The sequence below is a fragment of the Vicugna pacos genome, chromosome 15 (assembly GCF_048564905.1).
Source record: "Vicugna pacos chromosome 15, VicPac4, whole genome shotgun sequence".
NCBI lineage: Eukaryota > Metazoa > Chordata > Mammalia > Artiodactyla > Camelidae > Vicugna > Vicugna pacos.
Window position 1 is genome coordinate 48,345,701 of NC_133001.1, and position 16,253 is coordinate 48,361,953.

The 16,253-nt window shown below is 50.4% G+C and overlaps 1 long non-coding RNA gene across 1 annotated transcript in view; it reads left to right on the forward strand.

The window, feature by feature from the left end:
• The window catches only part of LOC140685773 (uncharacterized), a 292,798-nt gene that overhangs the window by 98,759 nt on the left and 177,786 nt on the right, over positions 1-16,253 (forward strand). The window lies entirely within an intron of this gene.

The following is a 16,253-nucleotide window of genomic DNA, read 5'->3' on the forward strand; positions in this document are numbered from 1 at the left end:
CCTCTCCCGACTTTGGCCTCCAGCAATATCTTCCATTTGTATTCTCCAGCTAACCTTTCACTCTTCCCTGTTGAGGGAGTGTTCTTCAGTGAGAGTGGGGTTTGAGAGGGCAGAGACCATGCCTCGTTCAGCCCTGATGGTCCCAGGCACTTAGCACCTCCGACGAGCTTATGGACGGTTCAAGGGCCACCCCCACCATGAAAGCTTCTGTCGCTTCCGGGTCAGACTCATCACCCTGCCCTTTGTGTCTGCAGCATCCTCTGCATAGATGTCTCTCTGGCACTCATACACCAGGACAGTTGTCTGTTTACAGGTTTTTCTCCTTTTAATAACTTAGGAGTTGTTTGAGGACAGAGGCTACATTTCAAATCGTCTTAGCATCCCTGTATTTGATGAAGTGACAGATCAAACCATATTCCACAGGCATGGGAACCGCCAGGCTGCTGAAGTTCCACTTGGTAGAGGAACTCTCAGGCTGACACATCGTTTTGAGCCCAGCCAGTTGTGCCGCCACACTCCACTGGCTGGAACAGTGGGTAGAGCAGAATTTGCTCTCCTGTTGATTAGGGTCTGGCCGAGCTCTGCTCCTTTGGGGAAGCACCAGTGAGCTGTTCCAGGTGGAGCAGAAACCAGTGTAGCCCACAAAGTTGCCTCATTAGCCTTCCATGTCCCACCTTGCTGCCTGGGTTGTTGAGAGCAGTAAAGGAGGAGACGAGTGACAGGTGCCCATCCTGGAACGTGACGCACAGTAGAGGCTCAATGAAAGCTGGTTCCCTTTGTCTCCATCTCGAGGGACACAGAGGAGAACATACAGCCATTGGCCCCTGTGGGTCATGATTTTGAATTGAGGCAAGCAGTGAACTGTCGTCTAGCTCAGAAAATCGATCTCGTCACAGGGTTTGGTGGGGTCTGGATTTTGCAAATTTTCTTTCCTTTGTCGATCTCCATCCTCCCTCCATTGGTCCTAGGAGGTCCCACTTAAGCCCTGGATATGTGTAGTCTGGGTGAGTCTTGCCTCTCAATCTGGGCTGTGAACTCCTGAAGGCCAAGAGCCTGGACAATTTCCTGGGCCCCAGGCACCAAGCCGGGCTCAGAATAGTATCTTTAACACTTTTGGAGTGAAGATCCCTGAGGCTAATCTAGTGGGTTATCTGGTGTCCCCTAAGTACTTTTTCCCGAGTTTCCATCAGTCCGGAGCTCCTGACAGCCCAGAGCTCCAGACAGCCCAGATGGGAGAGTGAGGTGATGGAGGTGGGTAGGGGGCGGGAGTGTGTAGGGATGAAGGCCGCATTGCTGTGCCTCCCCAGGGCAGTGGCACCCCAGGGCAGCCCGAGGAGCATTCTGGTTGGCTCCTGCACACAGAACAGGGGCCTGGAGGGCCTCGCCCACGTGGCTGACGAGGAGCTCCCTGCCCCACTGACTGCTGGCCAGCTCAGGCTGTTCCCCAGGTCCCTGGCAGAGCTGAGCTTGTTCTGGGCTTTCCAGAATATGCTTCCCATCAGCCTTCCGGCAGCTCACGCGAACGTTTGAAGTGGGGAGCGAGGTAAGTTGATACCCGCTGTAGCTCAGGGCCTACCCGGCCTAGCAGCCCAGCCCTGATTACACAGGCCTGCTCTGTGACCGGCTGGACGGCTGACACGCAGGGGGACTGGGGCAGCTTATGATTCCCAGGAGGGGCGAGCTCAGGTCCAGGGCCCGGCCCTGATGGACGGTTGTTATTACAACGTGTGTGCACTCGAATGACATCATGCTATGGAGTGCATGAATTTTTTTTGTCAGTCTTTTAACGCAAGTTTATGTTTTTCAGACCTTAAAGCTGCAGGTCATTTTTTACATTTGCTATTGAGAGCAGATGTGACTGATCCCTATCAGGTTCTACTGAAAAACGGTGGGGTTGCGGAAGGTCAAATGCCGAATGCCTCTCAATCTCCATTATTATTTCCTCCACTCAGTGGCCTCAGCAGGAAGCCCATGCTGGTAATGGTGGCCTTCCGAAAATTCTCAGCCTCCTAGCCCCAACCTCTGACCATTGGTGATCCCCGTGCTGTGAACCAGGTCTGGCCTCAGCCACCAGCCAGCAGCAGAGAGCCTGGGCTGGAAGGCAGGGGACTTGGTACTTTCCGGGTCTCCGTTTCCCTGTCTGTACAATGGGAGCACAGATAGGGAGATACAAATATTGTGAGGGCATCATGACACTGCTGGTCTTTAGTTTTGTGACTCCTGGAATTGGAGAGGCTCAGACGACGAATTTTGTCTTTGGCATTACTAGCATCAATCCAATGGTTTGGGGAAGTTCAGGGAGATTCAGGTTGAGCCGGCAGGCGGGATAGCTTTGCCGTCCCCCGGAAGAGAATGGTGAGGGTTGTCTTCTAGGTTCACATCCCTCGTTGGGGTCATAGGCCCCCTCTTGAGGGCAGTTCTGTTTCACAGGCCGCTTTTATAAGAAAATTTCCATCCCAGAGCTGGGGAAAATACACTGCCTCCAAAATAAAATTATCTTATTCTTAGAAGTGCTGGGGGCAAGGGTGGGCTCGGTTAGGGCAGGCCCAGTTAAAGACCCCTGTTTGGTGCCCACAGTTGAGGTGAGCACTGGCCTCCTTGAGAAACTGAGTTCAGGATCCTGATGCAAAGGAGGTGGGAGAGGTTCCAAGTCTCAGAAGATGGTCCCTGAGGAGACTGCAGCCCCCAGAGAGACCGCATTTGCTTCTAAGAGCATAGCCAGGCCTGTGCCGGGTTGGTGTGACAGAGGCCACACTAGCTGTTCGCCTCCTGGAGTTGCTGTCATGGCAAAGTACGGAGGCAGCTGTGGCCGCCTGAGGAAGGCCTTTTGATTCAGGCAGGATGTATGGCAATGAATGAGCCCTAGAGAGATTAAATTTGTGACCATCAGCGTTGTGATGCTGCCGTGGGGATTAATTCAGGCTTTCATGCATCTGCCTGTAGATTGGTTGATGGATTCATCTGCCCATTCATCCATCCACCTGTCCACTCACCTGCTCACCCACCTACCTACCCACGCATCCATTTATTCAGCGAGTGTTTATAGAGCATCTTCTTGTGTCTTCGTCTCATTAGAGTTTTAAAGGTGGACAAGATGGTCTCTCCCCTTGAGCTCAGAGTGGGCCAACTAAAGAAGGCAGCTGGGGCTGTGGGAATGGAGTAAAGCTCCATGTGTAACTCCCAGGGGAAAGTGTTGGGGATGCCTGAGGTGTGGAGCAAGAGAAAGAGCGGGGAAAGGAGTGGGGTTGAAAGGAGGCACTTGAGAGACAGTGCCAGCAGGAGGCTGCTGGGTTCAAGGCAACTATTGATTTTTCCCTGCCTTCCTTCCAGCAGCACCTGCAGCCGCAGTATAAGAGGTGGGGCCATCGTTGTGTTGGGTCCCACTGAAAGGGGCAGACTCAGGTTTGGGGGGGGTGTGTGTGTGCATGTGCATAGCAGGTGGAAAGGCTTGGGGTCTCACGGCAGCACTTTAGAATTTAGGCATTTGGGAAAAAGGAGATTCTGTATGACTTGGCTCACTGACTGTCTTTTTTTTTCAAAGTATATACTCTTTTGAAGGAAATTATTCTTCCCTTTGACTTGGAAACATCCTTTTGTCCACAGTGTAGGTTCTTGGGAACTTGGTGCACAGTGGCTACTTAAAAGGACTTGCTGACGGGGTGAGGCCAGTTATGTTGTCTAAGCTGCTGGAATCTCAGCTCGGAGGGAGGAACTGAGCGCCTCGAACTGGCCAAGCTTTGTCAGCAGGGGCAGGGACAGCAGAGGGTTCGTCTTTTCTCTGACCCCTCAGGCTCCATCTCTGACTGGGACAGTTAGAGCCAGCTCACGGCCAAGGCCGGAGCTCCCTGTCCTCCTTCCAGCTCAGGCCAAGGAATACAACCCTTCTAGCTCTTTCTATCAACACCTCAATGGTGGCAATTCCGCAACTCAGATGCCGCGGCTGGGAAACAGTCTCTGTCCTGTCTTTTTTTCCCCTGCCTCACAGGGACGTTGCGGGGACCAGATGAACTCTGGGCACGTGCTCTGAGAAGCTGTGAGCCTGGAGTGTGGCATGGAAGTAACATAGAGTTAAATGTTTTGGCAGGAAACAGGCTCCTCGTTTTCCTTGGGAACCTTTCTCAGGCACCTCAGGTTGGCCTTCCTTTAAAGAGGAGGCGGCAGCTTTTAGCACAGGGCCCCGAGCAGAGGAAGGCCAAAGGGGGTCCCTCCTGAGGACTCAGGGGAAATTTGGCAAGAAGTATTAATAAAGGCGTCTTTTCCCCCCGCTTTCTTTCTTCAATGTAAAATGCCAGGTTACGGTTGGCTAAAACAGTGTAGCATCAGAGCCAGTTAATCTTCTGAGTCCATAATTTTTATGGGCACTGCGGGAGCTGTCCTGGCTTTTTGTTTCCAGCAGTGGGATGTCAGGATTTGTATCGTACGGCATATCCAAAGAATACTTCTCCTTTCCTTTGATGTGCCTTGGACATCTTGAGGCACTTAGGGGTGCATTCTCAGGGAAGGTTGGAGGACAGGGTTGCGGGGCCCTCATTATGTTATTAAAATAGATCCAGTGAAGAGAGACTGACTTTCTCAGCAGAAAACCGCATTGCTAAGTGGAAGGCTGGTTCAGAAGTCACTCCTTGCCCTGATTTCTTGAACCAAGAACTGCATTTTATTGCAGTCGAGGCAGAAGTAAGATGTTGTGTTGCTCGTGTGATAGTTTCAGTTGTAGGTTAACGTGGATTGTTTTTCCTGATGTTTGGAACATCCTGTCGTTTAGATTAAACAAAACACCGAACCATTAAAAATGTTGTCTGTTTATAATTTTGAAATATCTTTAACAAATCTGCTGTTGCTTGGGGCTGATTGTAACCATCTCCTTAAGTAACATGTCTCCCTTAGTCTTTGCTCACCAGCGCAGCCAGCACAGCCCAGCCAAGGTGATTTTCCTGAGGGGCTACTTCCATCACGTGGTTCTGCTCAAAAGGCTTCAATGGCTCCCCAACTGCATCCAAAAGACAAGTAGCCAAATCAGGCAGACCCTCTTTATCAGCCCCCTGGAGCGCTTCCAACCTCATCTACTAGGTGGGGAGCCTCCTGCAACCCCAGGGACCCCCTCCCACTCTGGGTGCTTTTCAGCCCCCTCATCTCTGTTAACGCTGTTACATTTCCTCCCATTTCTCCTCCACCATCCCTCACCTCCACCTATTACCATCCAGCTTACGCCCTTGTCCAGAACAAGTCTCACCCCTTTTGAAAAGCCTTTTCTGCTCGTCTCAGCCCCGTGTGTCTCCCTTCCCCATTCCTGGTTTTACACAGACATTACAAAGAGGCCACCAGGGTATTAGGAAGAGTCATGCAGCCCTGGATTTGAAGCTTACTGTGTGACCTCAGGTGACTTTCTTAACTTCTCTGATTCTCAGTTTCCTCATCTGTACAATGGGGACACAAACACCTACCTCATGTGTATGGGTTCATGAGATAATTTAAATAAGAACTATTAGCACAGCATCTGGCCCGTGGCAGGTGGACTCAGAATGTTCCTTTCCCACCTTATGGCACTTACAACATTCAAATAATTATACTTACCTGGGGCCCTCTGCTCATAGGCTTCCAGCTCTTGGAGGGGGGGGACTCAACTAATATTTCCCACAGTGCCTTGCACAGGACACCTCAAGAGACACTGAGCTTAAGTTTTTGAGCCGATGACTGATTTTATGGAAGGAAGGCTGACGGGCTTCCAAGCGAAGTGCCCAGGAGCCTGTCACATTGCAGCGAGGCCCCTGGGGCCGAGCCAGCGCCACTCAGGCCTGGCGTCAATAGAGCTGATTGGAATATCTCTCCTCTCCTTCCTGGATGGCAGTCAGGCCCCTTGGAGTCCCTGTAGGGAAGAAGTTGGCTCCAAAGCATGGCCTGGCTCTTTTAATCAGGAAAAAACGTGTTAATAGTGTGCCTCGCTGACACCCTCTTAACTAGCTGATCTATGAGTCTTGCCCACGGCCCTCGGAAAAGCCCTTTGAGAACACCAGGCTTGTATGAGGGGCTTCAACGCTTTGCAGAGGGGCCGCAGGAAGAGCATTTACGAGATGGAGGAAATGGAATCAATGGTGAGGAGAGTCCAGCATTGTTTTGGCACCAGGGCTGGTGGCTGGGCTGGGGCTCTGGAGGCAGATGATGAGGAAAAGGGCTGGGGGCTGGGGTGGCTCAGTGGAGAAGCTGTGGGACTGACCTGCACCTGGTCTGCACAACCTCATCCCAACAACCTCAGTGGTCCCTCAGCAGGTGTCACACCTGTAAGGTCCTGTTCAAATCCTACCCCCTGCCTCCTGAAGCCATCCCAGATCCTTCATGCAGAGGAGTCCGCCCCTGCCCCCTGCCTGCCTGTCTGCTGTCCTCTCTGAGCTTTGCCTTCTGCCCATGTGCTGCCTGCACTTGCCTGTCACCCTCACGAGATGCCAGGATTCAGAGACAGACGCCTGGTCTAACGCATTTCTGCCTCTGTCACCCTCCCGCCTAACAACATCGATGGAGAACTTACTGTGTTCCAAGTACTGTACTAAGTACTTGGCATGGGTTTTCTCATTCAGTCTTCACAGGAAATGCAGGAGGTGGGTAGTATTTTCAGCCCTATTTCAGAGGTGAGACATCTGAGGCTCCACAGGTTGAGCGATTTGCCTCGTGTTATATGATCTTGTATGAAAAGGAGCTGGGGTCTGAAGCTAGTCTGGCTCTGGGATTTGCACTCCCGTCCGGCATGCTATCCCTCTCCCCTCTGGCTAGAGGCCCTCCCTACCAGTGGCAGTTGTTGTGAAGATTTCAGTATTGACGTTCATATATGCTACTCCCTACTGCTGTAGCCGCAGCTCCTGTACTGCTGCAACTTTCTGCTGCTCTTACCTTCCCCTGGTTGGGCTGGGACCTCTTGGAGGGCAGGGATCAGGGGATTAATCATTCTTTACCATTCCTTCCTTCTGCTGAGATAGCATGGTTGCAAACATGGGCTTTGGAGCCAGATGGCTTTAGTTCACATCTTGGCTCTGTCTCTTGCTAGCTGTGCAGCCTTGGGAAGGTTACATAATCTCTCTGTGCCTCAGTTTCCTCCCTGAAAATGGTGGTAATGATGACATGCCTACCTTACAGGCTCGTTGTGAGGATGGAGTGAGTTATCGCACATTATGCGCTTAGAACAATGACTGGGGCACAGCAAGAGCTCCATGTGATGCTCCTTTCATTTTCCTTCCTTCTCCCCGCCGTAACACCTTGTCTCAGCAGGCTCTCGTAACTTCTTATTGGAGAGAAGCATCAAGCGTAGGGAGTGATGTGCCCAAGGCGCTTATCTGGGGACCTGGGAACACAGAGGTGTGAGGACAACAGCTCTTTCAGAAACCACCGCTGAGAAGCCAGTGCATGCTTTGGGTAAGCAGCTCTGAGCTTGGCCATGACAGAGAATCCAAGGCCATTTACTGGAGACTCTGAGGTAGAGCACTGGGTGCATCCTGGGAATCAGATTAGGGAAGCCCCATCCTGAACTGGATAAGGAAGAGAAATGGCGCTGGGAGGAGCTGGGGAGAGGTGGAGATGCACCGGTGTAAGCAGAGCGAGGGCAGGAGAAGACAGGCAACTAAGTGAGGAGGTCAGGGAGGGGCAGCCTGTTGCTGGGATGGGGAGGATCAGAGGGAAGACCAAGAGGTGTTTCTTGAAGGATTCAGAGCTGCAGCAATATTCTACCCACAGATGGTAAAGCAGGCCAGGCACAGATGTGGGCAAAAGGCCCCGAAATCCAGACTGCATGGTGAGGGTATGCCAGGACCACAGTCTCCCCCATCCCCTCAGGGGAGATGAGCTTGTCTCTCTGAACCACTTCTGGTACTTCAAAGCTCTCTTGCCTCAGTGGCAGGTCCTGCCACAGGGCCAGACATTAAACGGATGGACCTGGGCTCTAAATTGTAGCTCTTTCACCCTAGCAGTGTGATCACAGGGTCTTAGACAAGTACTCTCCTTTCTTTGATCCTCAGTTTCTTCTTCTGTGAAATGGGGGCAACAACACATACTTCATAGGGTTTTATGAGGATTTAATTACATGGTATTTGTAAAGGGATTTTTGCACAGAAGACAATAAACAGGCATTTTTATCCACTAACACTGGTTCTCAATGTGTGGTCCCCAAGCTGGCAGCACCAGCATCATGTGGGAACCTGTCTGATGTGCAGATAGTCAGGCTCCAATCCCCAACCTCCTGAATCTAAAATCAGGGGTGAGGCCCGCTCCCTGGACTCTGGTGAGCCCTCCAGGTCATTCAAGGCCAAGGACCACTGATCTGATACAGGCCCAGGGAGAGAGCGCGTGGGAGGCTGCTTAGCGAAGGGGCTGCACACAGTAGGCGCTCAGTATCTGACAGCTCCCCCCCTTCCCTCCTACCTAGGCAAGAGTTCTACCCGAGGAGGTTAACGCTACCGCAGACCTCCGGGAGGTGAAAGGGCCTTGTTCCCCTGGAGGATAGACACATTATGACGGCTTCATCTGATTAAAAGGGGATGTTGATCATTAGTTATGACCCAAATTTCTTCTCTTCCCAGCAATCACTCAAAGTGTTCCCAGATGCGCAGGGGGCTGTTGGTTACCTGTGAACACAACATCCCTTTATAACGAGGACGCTCAGCCTCACGGAGACTTTCAGAGAAGCTGAGCGGCCTCCCCACCCCCTCGGGCTTGCCCTGCGTTTGATGGAGTGAATGATGGAAGGGAAACATATGCATTCCAGATTGGACCCACAGAGCTGGGCTCTGAGACGCGGCCTGCTTCCAGCGGCAGTGAGGGGAGGGGGGAGCTGTGCAAGTATTTGTTGTTCCCGTGGGGCTAATTATGGACTTTTAGAGGCAAGTAGCCGCCCCAATTTCGGTTAGCACTGTTGTTGGTTACTGCATAATTATGAGGAAGGGGGAGCAGCCTTGGTGGGGAGCGAGGCAAAGGGAAGGCCAGATGCAAATAGCTCGAATACCTCTGAGGAACATCGGGCAACAGTGGCCAAGGTCAAACCTTCAGCTCTGGACACAAAGGACACAGGCAAGAGGCTGGCAGGGGGAAGGCCTGGAGATGGAGGAAGTGGTCCTGCCTGAGGCAAGTGTGGGTAGCTTTAAAGGATTCCTACCCCACTTGCCCTAGGGCGGGTTTAGTTTTGGAAAAGAATGAGCTTTGCTCCCCAGCTCAGGCTACAGACTGGAATCTTCCATCTGCCCCTGTACAGGATGGGCCTCCCATGGCCTCTGATGATCTGATGATGTTTCAGGGAAATTCACTGCTGCTGGGAGGTGGCGGAGCGTGGGAGGTGAGGCAGGGCTTGCCTGGTGGGGGTCAGGGCGCTAGGGCGCTAAGGGTTTAAGGACTCTCTGCTGGACCAGCTGCGAGGTGGGATTCAGGAGGCCGGCAAACAGCTCTCTTGAAGGCTGTGGTCACAACAGCTCTTTCCTGCTGGGAGCAAATGTGTCCTAAGTCTTTTGTGCCGCCTGCTGGAGCCAAGACAGTCAGGCTCCTGAACTGTGGGACGAGGGCCTGAGAGCTGGAGAGGGAGCCCTAGGGGACGGATGAACAGGTAAAGGAGGAGACGGGAGGGGCAAGGGGAACATTATCCTTGTGAGCTGCTGCCTGCTGTGGGGCTCAGAAGATTCCAGAAATCTATGGTTTGAAGAATGCTTGAAAACAGGACAGGGGAATGCAGAGCCCTGGCCTGGGAGTCAGAAGCCCTGGGTTCTAACCCAGCCCTGCCATTTACTGGCTGTGTGACCTTGAAGAAGTTCCTGCCATTTCTGGGCCTTGTGGCCTCATCTGTAGAACCAAGGAGGGGCATGAGTGTTCTCAGGGACCCATTGCAAAAGGCTGGCTCCTGGCCTACACCACTGCAGTAGAGAGAGTGGAACTGGTGTCTTTTTTCTCTTTGACCATAATGCTCCCCTCTCCCCTGGCTTCACAGGTGGGGGTAAGTTTGAAACGAGAGACATAGGAAGACATGGGTGTAAAGCTGAATGGTTAGGGCTGGGGCCATGCAGGCTTACTGGCTTCCAGCAGTAAGACTCCAGGGGGAGGGAGAGGACAGGCCCCTCAAAAGAAATTCATGCAGGTTTTGCTTCATGCAGAGAAACCCTTCCTCATCTTCCATAATCTGCTCAAGGAGGAAGGTGGGCATTTCCTTCATAGAAAGGAAAGGTGTATTAGTTTCCTGTTGCTGCTGTGACAAATAACCACCAACTTAGTGGCTGAAAATAACACAGATTTTGTTACCTTACAATTGTGGAGGATGGAAGTCCAAGATGGGTCTTACTGGCTAAAATCAAGGGGTTGGCAGGGCTGTGTTCCTTTGGGAGACCCCAGGGGAGGATCCGTTTCCTTGCCTTCTTCGGTTTGTAGAGGCTGCCCAGGTCCTTTGGCTCATCCTGGCAGTGGCCAAGGGAGGCGTCACACAGTGTCACTCTGACACTGACTCTTCTGCCTCCCTGTTCCATGTTCAAGGATGCTTGTGATCACATTGGGCCCACCGGATAATCCAGCCTACTCTCCCTGTTTTAAGGTCAGTTGATTAATCTATCTGCTACCTCAGTGCCTCTTTGCCACACAGTGTAACATGGGAACAGTTTCCAGGAATTGGGATGTGGGCATCATCAGGAAGCTATTATTTTGTCTACCACAGATACCAATTTGCAAAGAGCAGTGCCAGGCCCCTGCAAAAGTGGCTTCATTCCCCCAAGTTGGTTCCTGGCAGTCTTCTGAGTTGAGGGCACCCTCCTCACCCAGACGCGGGCCAGGTGCCTTCCCCAGGATCTCTCCCTCCCATAAGAAGGCCTCCCACTGCACTGTTGAACTTCCCACGTTTTTGTGGGGGCCCAGACTTGCTGATGCCTGGAAAGCAAACTTTCCCAGGCTGAAGGAGAGCTTTCATTCATCCATTACCTTTTTTTTTTTTTTTTGTCCAGAAGTGGGAATGAGAAAGCAGTGGTGAGGAGGTCCAAACTGCAGGTGAACCTGTTCATTCATTCCACAAAGACAGGCTCATTAATGGACCCGTTGATGTCTGTTCACTCTTTGCCTGCTGAGTGAAGCTTAACTCCCTTTAAAGCATCAACATCTCAAAACAAGGGGCTATGATTTGCTTACCAGGGATTTTTCCGCAGCAAAATTTGTTGTCTGAGAGATATCATAAACGGTTTCCCAGATTCTGGACCTCTCTTGCCTCTCAAGCCTCTTTTCTAGTCCTTTCCATAAGAATGTCCCTTTCGGTTTTTGTTTGCTTGCTTTTTCTTCTGCACGGCTCGTTATTTTTGGAGCTTCGTGGTACAATCGGAGCTTCATATAAATAGGAGCTTCAACGGGTTTGTGTAGTAATTCGGCTTCCTCTTTCTCTTTCTTTTTAACTCTTTTCTCTTTGACTAATGAAAGTATCGGATATTCCTAAGGGGTTGGTGGCTTCTTCCTCTCAAGTCCCAGAAGCCCTGAGCCAGTAAGAGTGGGAGGAATGTCACCCACCAGTGACGTGGGAGGAGGTGCTGACCAAGTGTCCCCATCGAGGCTGGGCTCTATCTCACAAGTCTGGTTTTCTTTTCCACTGGCTTTACACAGTGCTTTTAGTAAAAGGGTCAAACATCCTCCACAGAACTCTTGGCTGTAGGTGGAAGCCTGTCTTTCTTTTGTATAGCTAGATTAATTTGAGAGTTCCTTTTAACCTAAATAAAACATACTACATGTCATCTTGCAGCGGGGGAAAATATTTCTTTTCAGGAGAAGAAACGAAACAGTATGATTGTGGGAGACAGTGGGGCAGACTCTTGACCTGACCCCAAGGGTCTTGGAGCTTTGAACTTGAATCTTCTGATCTGTTTGCCAGTGTGGGTTGTGTCCGTGGTGTGGTTGTGGGACCAAGGATGTCCCAATGCCCTTAGCGTCCCTGGCTTTCTCTCCACTATCCCAGAGACAAACTTGATGAATGCAATGCTCTTTTCTCTAACAGTTCTGCAGTTTTGCTCCTGCTAAGTCTCAAACTGGGCCTATTTTAAGTCAGAAGTTCAGTTCTATTGGACAGCAGCCCTGTCCAATAGAAATATAATGTGAGCCACATATATAATTAAAATTTTTCTAGTAGCCCCATTAAAAAGTAAAAAGAAGCAGGTGAAATTAATTTTAATAATATATTTTATTTAACCCAGTATATCCAAAATATTATCATGTCGACATGTAATCCGTATAAAAACATTAACTAGATATTTTACATCCTTTTTTTTTTTTGTACTCAGCCTTCAAAATCCAGTGTGTATTTTACACTTAGAGCACTTTTCAATTCAGATACAAAGTTTTTCTTGGCAATGTCTGATCTGTATTTAAAGTTCATAAAATTGAGCGTTGAAAAAGTAGATTCACATACCCAGATTGTTCCAAATATAATTAAAAGTTTTCTGATAACTAACTTAAGTATCAATTTTTAAATCTTGATTTTTAAAAATAAAATAAAATTAGAAGTCTAGCTCCTCAGTCACAGCAGCCACGATTCAGGGGCTTCCTAGCCGCACGTGGCTGGTGACTGGATTGGATGGTGCAGGTCAGGGGTGGCACTCAACAGGCACCAAACAAAGATATGATTTGGGGCCAGAAGGGGCAGGCTGAGGGCAGGGGCGCACAGAGCCCTACCCCGCTCCTTGGTGTCGCTGCAGCAGTGACTCTGGGTTTGTGCCTTACTGTCCAGTGCTCTGTGTGCCGTGGGCAGGCCAGAGTCCTGTTCCTGGGGCCTTCATTCTCTTTAGTGCAATCATTAATTCACACATTCAATACAATTAGATGCTGGTACTGGATATGGTACTGGGTTAAACTGAAGAGTCCGTTTACTGAAACACCAGAAGGGATTAACAACAGGTAAGCAAACAAAGAAGCAAGATCATTTCAGATAGTGATGACTGCAGCAAGGAAAACAGGAGATGCTAAGTAGAGACAGCCCAGTGGTTGGGCAGGTGGACTAGACGCGTCTAGAGGATGGCCAGGGAGGCCTCTCTGAGGATGAGTGACTAGAACAGAGACTGAGGGTCAGTGAAGATCTGAGGGCATGACCACACTAGTCCGGGAGAGGGTTCAGTACCCAGGCCTGGGGGGCACAGAGGGAGTGTCCAGAACCCAGGCAGGAAGCTGCTGTCTGAGTCCATGACTCAGGTGCCCAGGGAGCAGGTGCAGGTGTGACAGACAGGCTGGTGGGGCAGGAGGACCGGCTCGCCTGGGCCTCAAGGCCCAGCCTCTGCCCCAGAGCCCAACAATTCCTCCCACAGCACTTGTTTGTTGATGGGTTATCATGGCAACAGGGGAAGCACAGGAAAAGTTAATTATCAGCACAGAATAAAACGGAACAATTTGGACTTTGGCTTAAAATTAATTAAAATTCTGTCTGTAGTGTTTCTTCCAGGTCCTGGCTGTTTTCTTCAGCCTCAGGCTATCTCTGTGTCTCCTGCCTCAGAGAATAAGGCGATTTAAAAATAAGCTTGCCCCCGAGATTTAGAAAAACTTGTGATTTCCTTTTCCCACATAGAATGCATGTGGAGGGAAGACCTGTTCTCCTGGGAGTTGGGAGTTTAGAGGGTCTTGCAATTCAGCGGCTGCTCAAGGAGGTGGGGTGGGGGGAGTCGGGAGGTGGGAAGCTGTGAAGAGAACATATTGTCATCATCACTTTGTTTTTAAAACCCCAGTTGACCGTTTGGTATTCAGCGTTACCAGCTGAATGCTCAGAACATCCCAGAGATTAGGAAGGAGGCCCGGGGAAGAGTTTTTTCCAAGATGCTAATTATTAGTGTGTGCGACACTCGGAGCTTTGATTAGGCTCCCAGCCAAGCATGGAACTCGGACGGGAAGGCTCAGTCCAGCCCTGGAGCTCGCCCCGCCTCTGGGGCTTGGGAGGAAGCTGAATGTGGCCCACACGGGTTCGGAAAATGAAATGCTGGTCTGAGGAGCAGAGACGTAGAGACTCCATCTCATAAGGGTGGGATGTAGCCGGTCCATTTGTTTATTTATTCACTTGTTATTCGGGAAGGAGTAATGTGACAAGTCTTACAGAAGCATCAAGTGAAATGAAGACAGTGAAGTCCTGGTTGGGTGGCCCAACAGGAGCAGGCTTAGTGGAGGGGAAGGCCCAGGAGGCACGTGGCCCCCAGGGTGGCAGAGCTGGTCAGAGCTGGGTCTCTTCTCTCCGGTGCCTCTCTCAAGCTCTGATACAAGCTGTTTAAGACAGTTAAACACCAAGAGGAAATTATTGGCCAAATAAAAGCAGCAGAAAACACTTAATGTGAAATGCTATTATCAGTGACTTTTATCTTTTAAAAAATTTAATAGTTTTATTGAGATATAATTCATATACCATACAAGTCATCTGTCTAAATTGTTTACTACCATATTTTTTAGTGTAGTCACAGGGTTATGCAACCATAATCTAATTTTAGGACATTGTCACCCTCTCCAAATGAAACCCTGTATCTATTAACAGTTACTCTCCGTTCTCTCCACCCCAAACCCCAGCTCTCGACAACCACTAATTTACTTTCTGTCTCAACAGATTTTACTGTTCTGGACATTTCATATAAATGGAATCATGTAATGTGAGGTCTTTTGTTACTGGCTTACTTACCATGTTTTCAAGATCCATCCACATTATAGCATATATCAGTACTTTGTTTAATTTTTTATAACCAAATAGTCAGTGACTTTTAATTCCGAAGTTTGGGACACTGGGAGTTTGGGAATAATACCACTGGGTGCCAATTTGGGGTAGTGTTTTTGGGTTTGGGGCCCAGTCTTGTCCTGTCTTGAAAAACTGTATTGCTAATTTCATGTCTAAGTAGGGGGCCAATAGAAGGAGGCATTAGGGTTTTCAAGAAATCCTTAAAATTCTGCTGTCCTATCATTTCTCAATTAGAGCTAGCTTGCACTGGATCTCTGTGACTTGCCTACAAAATGCCAGAGACTGTCCTTGGGACAGAGACCCACTCTGTCCTCCATTCCAGCCTCCACTTCCAGATCACACTGGACATCCCATGGGTAAAGAGATTGTCCCGACTTTTCTTTTGTCTACTTTATGGTCCTCTTTGACATTATTCTGGAGTTTTCCACTTCCTAATGAATAAAATCTGCTTTCTGAGAATCTGAGAAGCCACTCACTCTTTTAGGAAAAGCGTAAGTTGTCTTGCCTCTTTCCCGGCAGCAGGAAGCCACAGTCCTCTTTGGGGAATTCTCCATCATCAATGCTGGTGGGCGTGGCGGAGTCTTGTAGCCTCTCTTGTGCTTCAGAAATCACATCAGTGTCCCAGCAGGCAGCATATCTGAGGCCCGGTTTGCACAGACACCAGCCCTCCCTTCCTCCCCTGCAGTGAGAAGGTGCCCCGCCCTGGAGCATCCCCCGTGGTGCTCCTGCTGCTTCTTCCCGAGGGGTGTGGTCCTCCATTCCCAGGAACCTGCTCTCCAGTCACCCCGGAGGGAGGCTCCAGAGAAAGGAACAGCCTTCTGAGACTAACCAGACTCACCTTCTACCCTTCCCCTGATGATGCCAGGACAGGGCAGCTCCGGGGTCCTTCACAAGCCTGTGGGTAATCCACAGCCATGCAAATGCCCACCCGTGGGAGTGGGTGATAGTGTATTTGCAGATGAGTACTTTCTCTACATGATTTTTTACTTTTTAAAAATTTAGCTCTCTAAGGCAGAAGTGCTTGGAGAGTGATTGTGACCATTGTGCCCTAGGGCCTGGCTGCTGGGGTGGGGGTAATCATTATACTCCCATCTCCAGCAGCTGGAGAAATCAGAAAGGGATTATGGCAGAGCCAGAAGAGTGGCAGAATGTTTCTCAGACTCTGCACAGCCTGAGAGTCCTTTCGAAAGGTCCAGCCCCTCCATGTGGGCTTCCCTGGGAGACGGTGGCTATCTGGGGGGTGGGGGCTGTGGGGAAGAAATGAAGCCTGGCGAGCTTCCCCCACCCATGACCGAACTCTCCCCCTCTTTGAGCGGAGAGTTCCCCTGGAGCAAGAGAGATTGTATTTCTTTGAACCAAGGAAGCTTGGGGGACCGTGAGGCTCACTCAGTGCTGTGTCTATGGTGAGCCGAGTCCTAGGATCAGATTGGAGGGGGGCTGCCCTCCAAACGAGCGTGCACCCTGCGCCTGCCAAAGATTGGCTGGCCCTAGCCTGGTAGCCATCACTAACTCTGCCATCCCAGTGCCTGGCTTAGTGTTAGCTTTTCCAAGGAAGCTTTAAAGGGGGAAGGGGAAT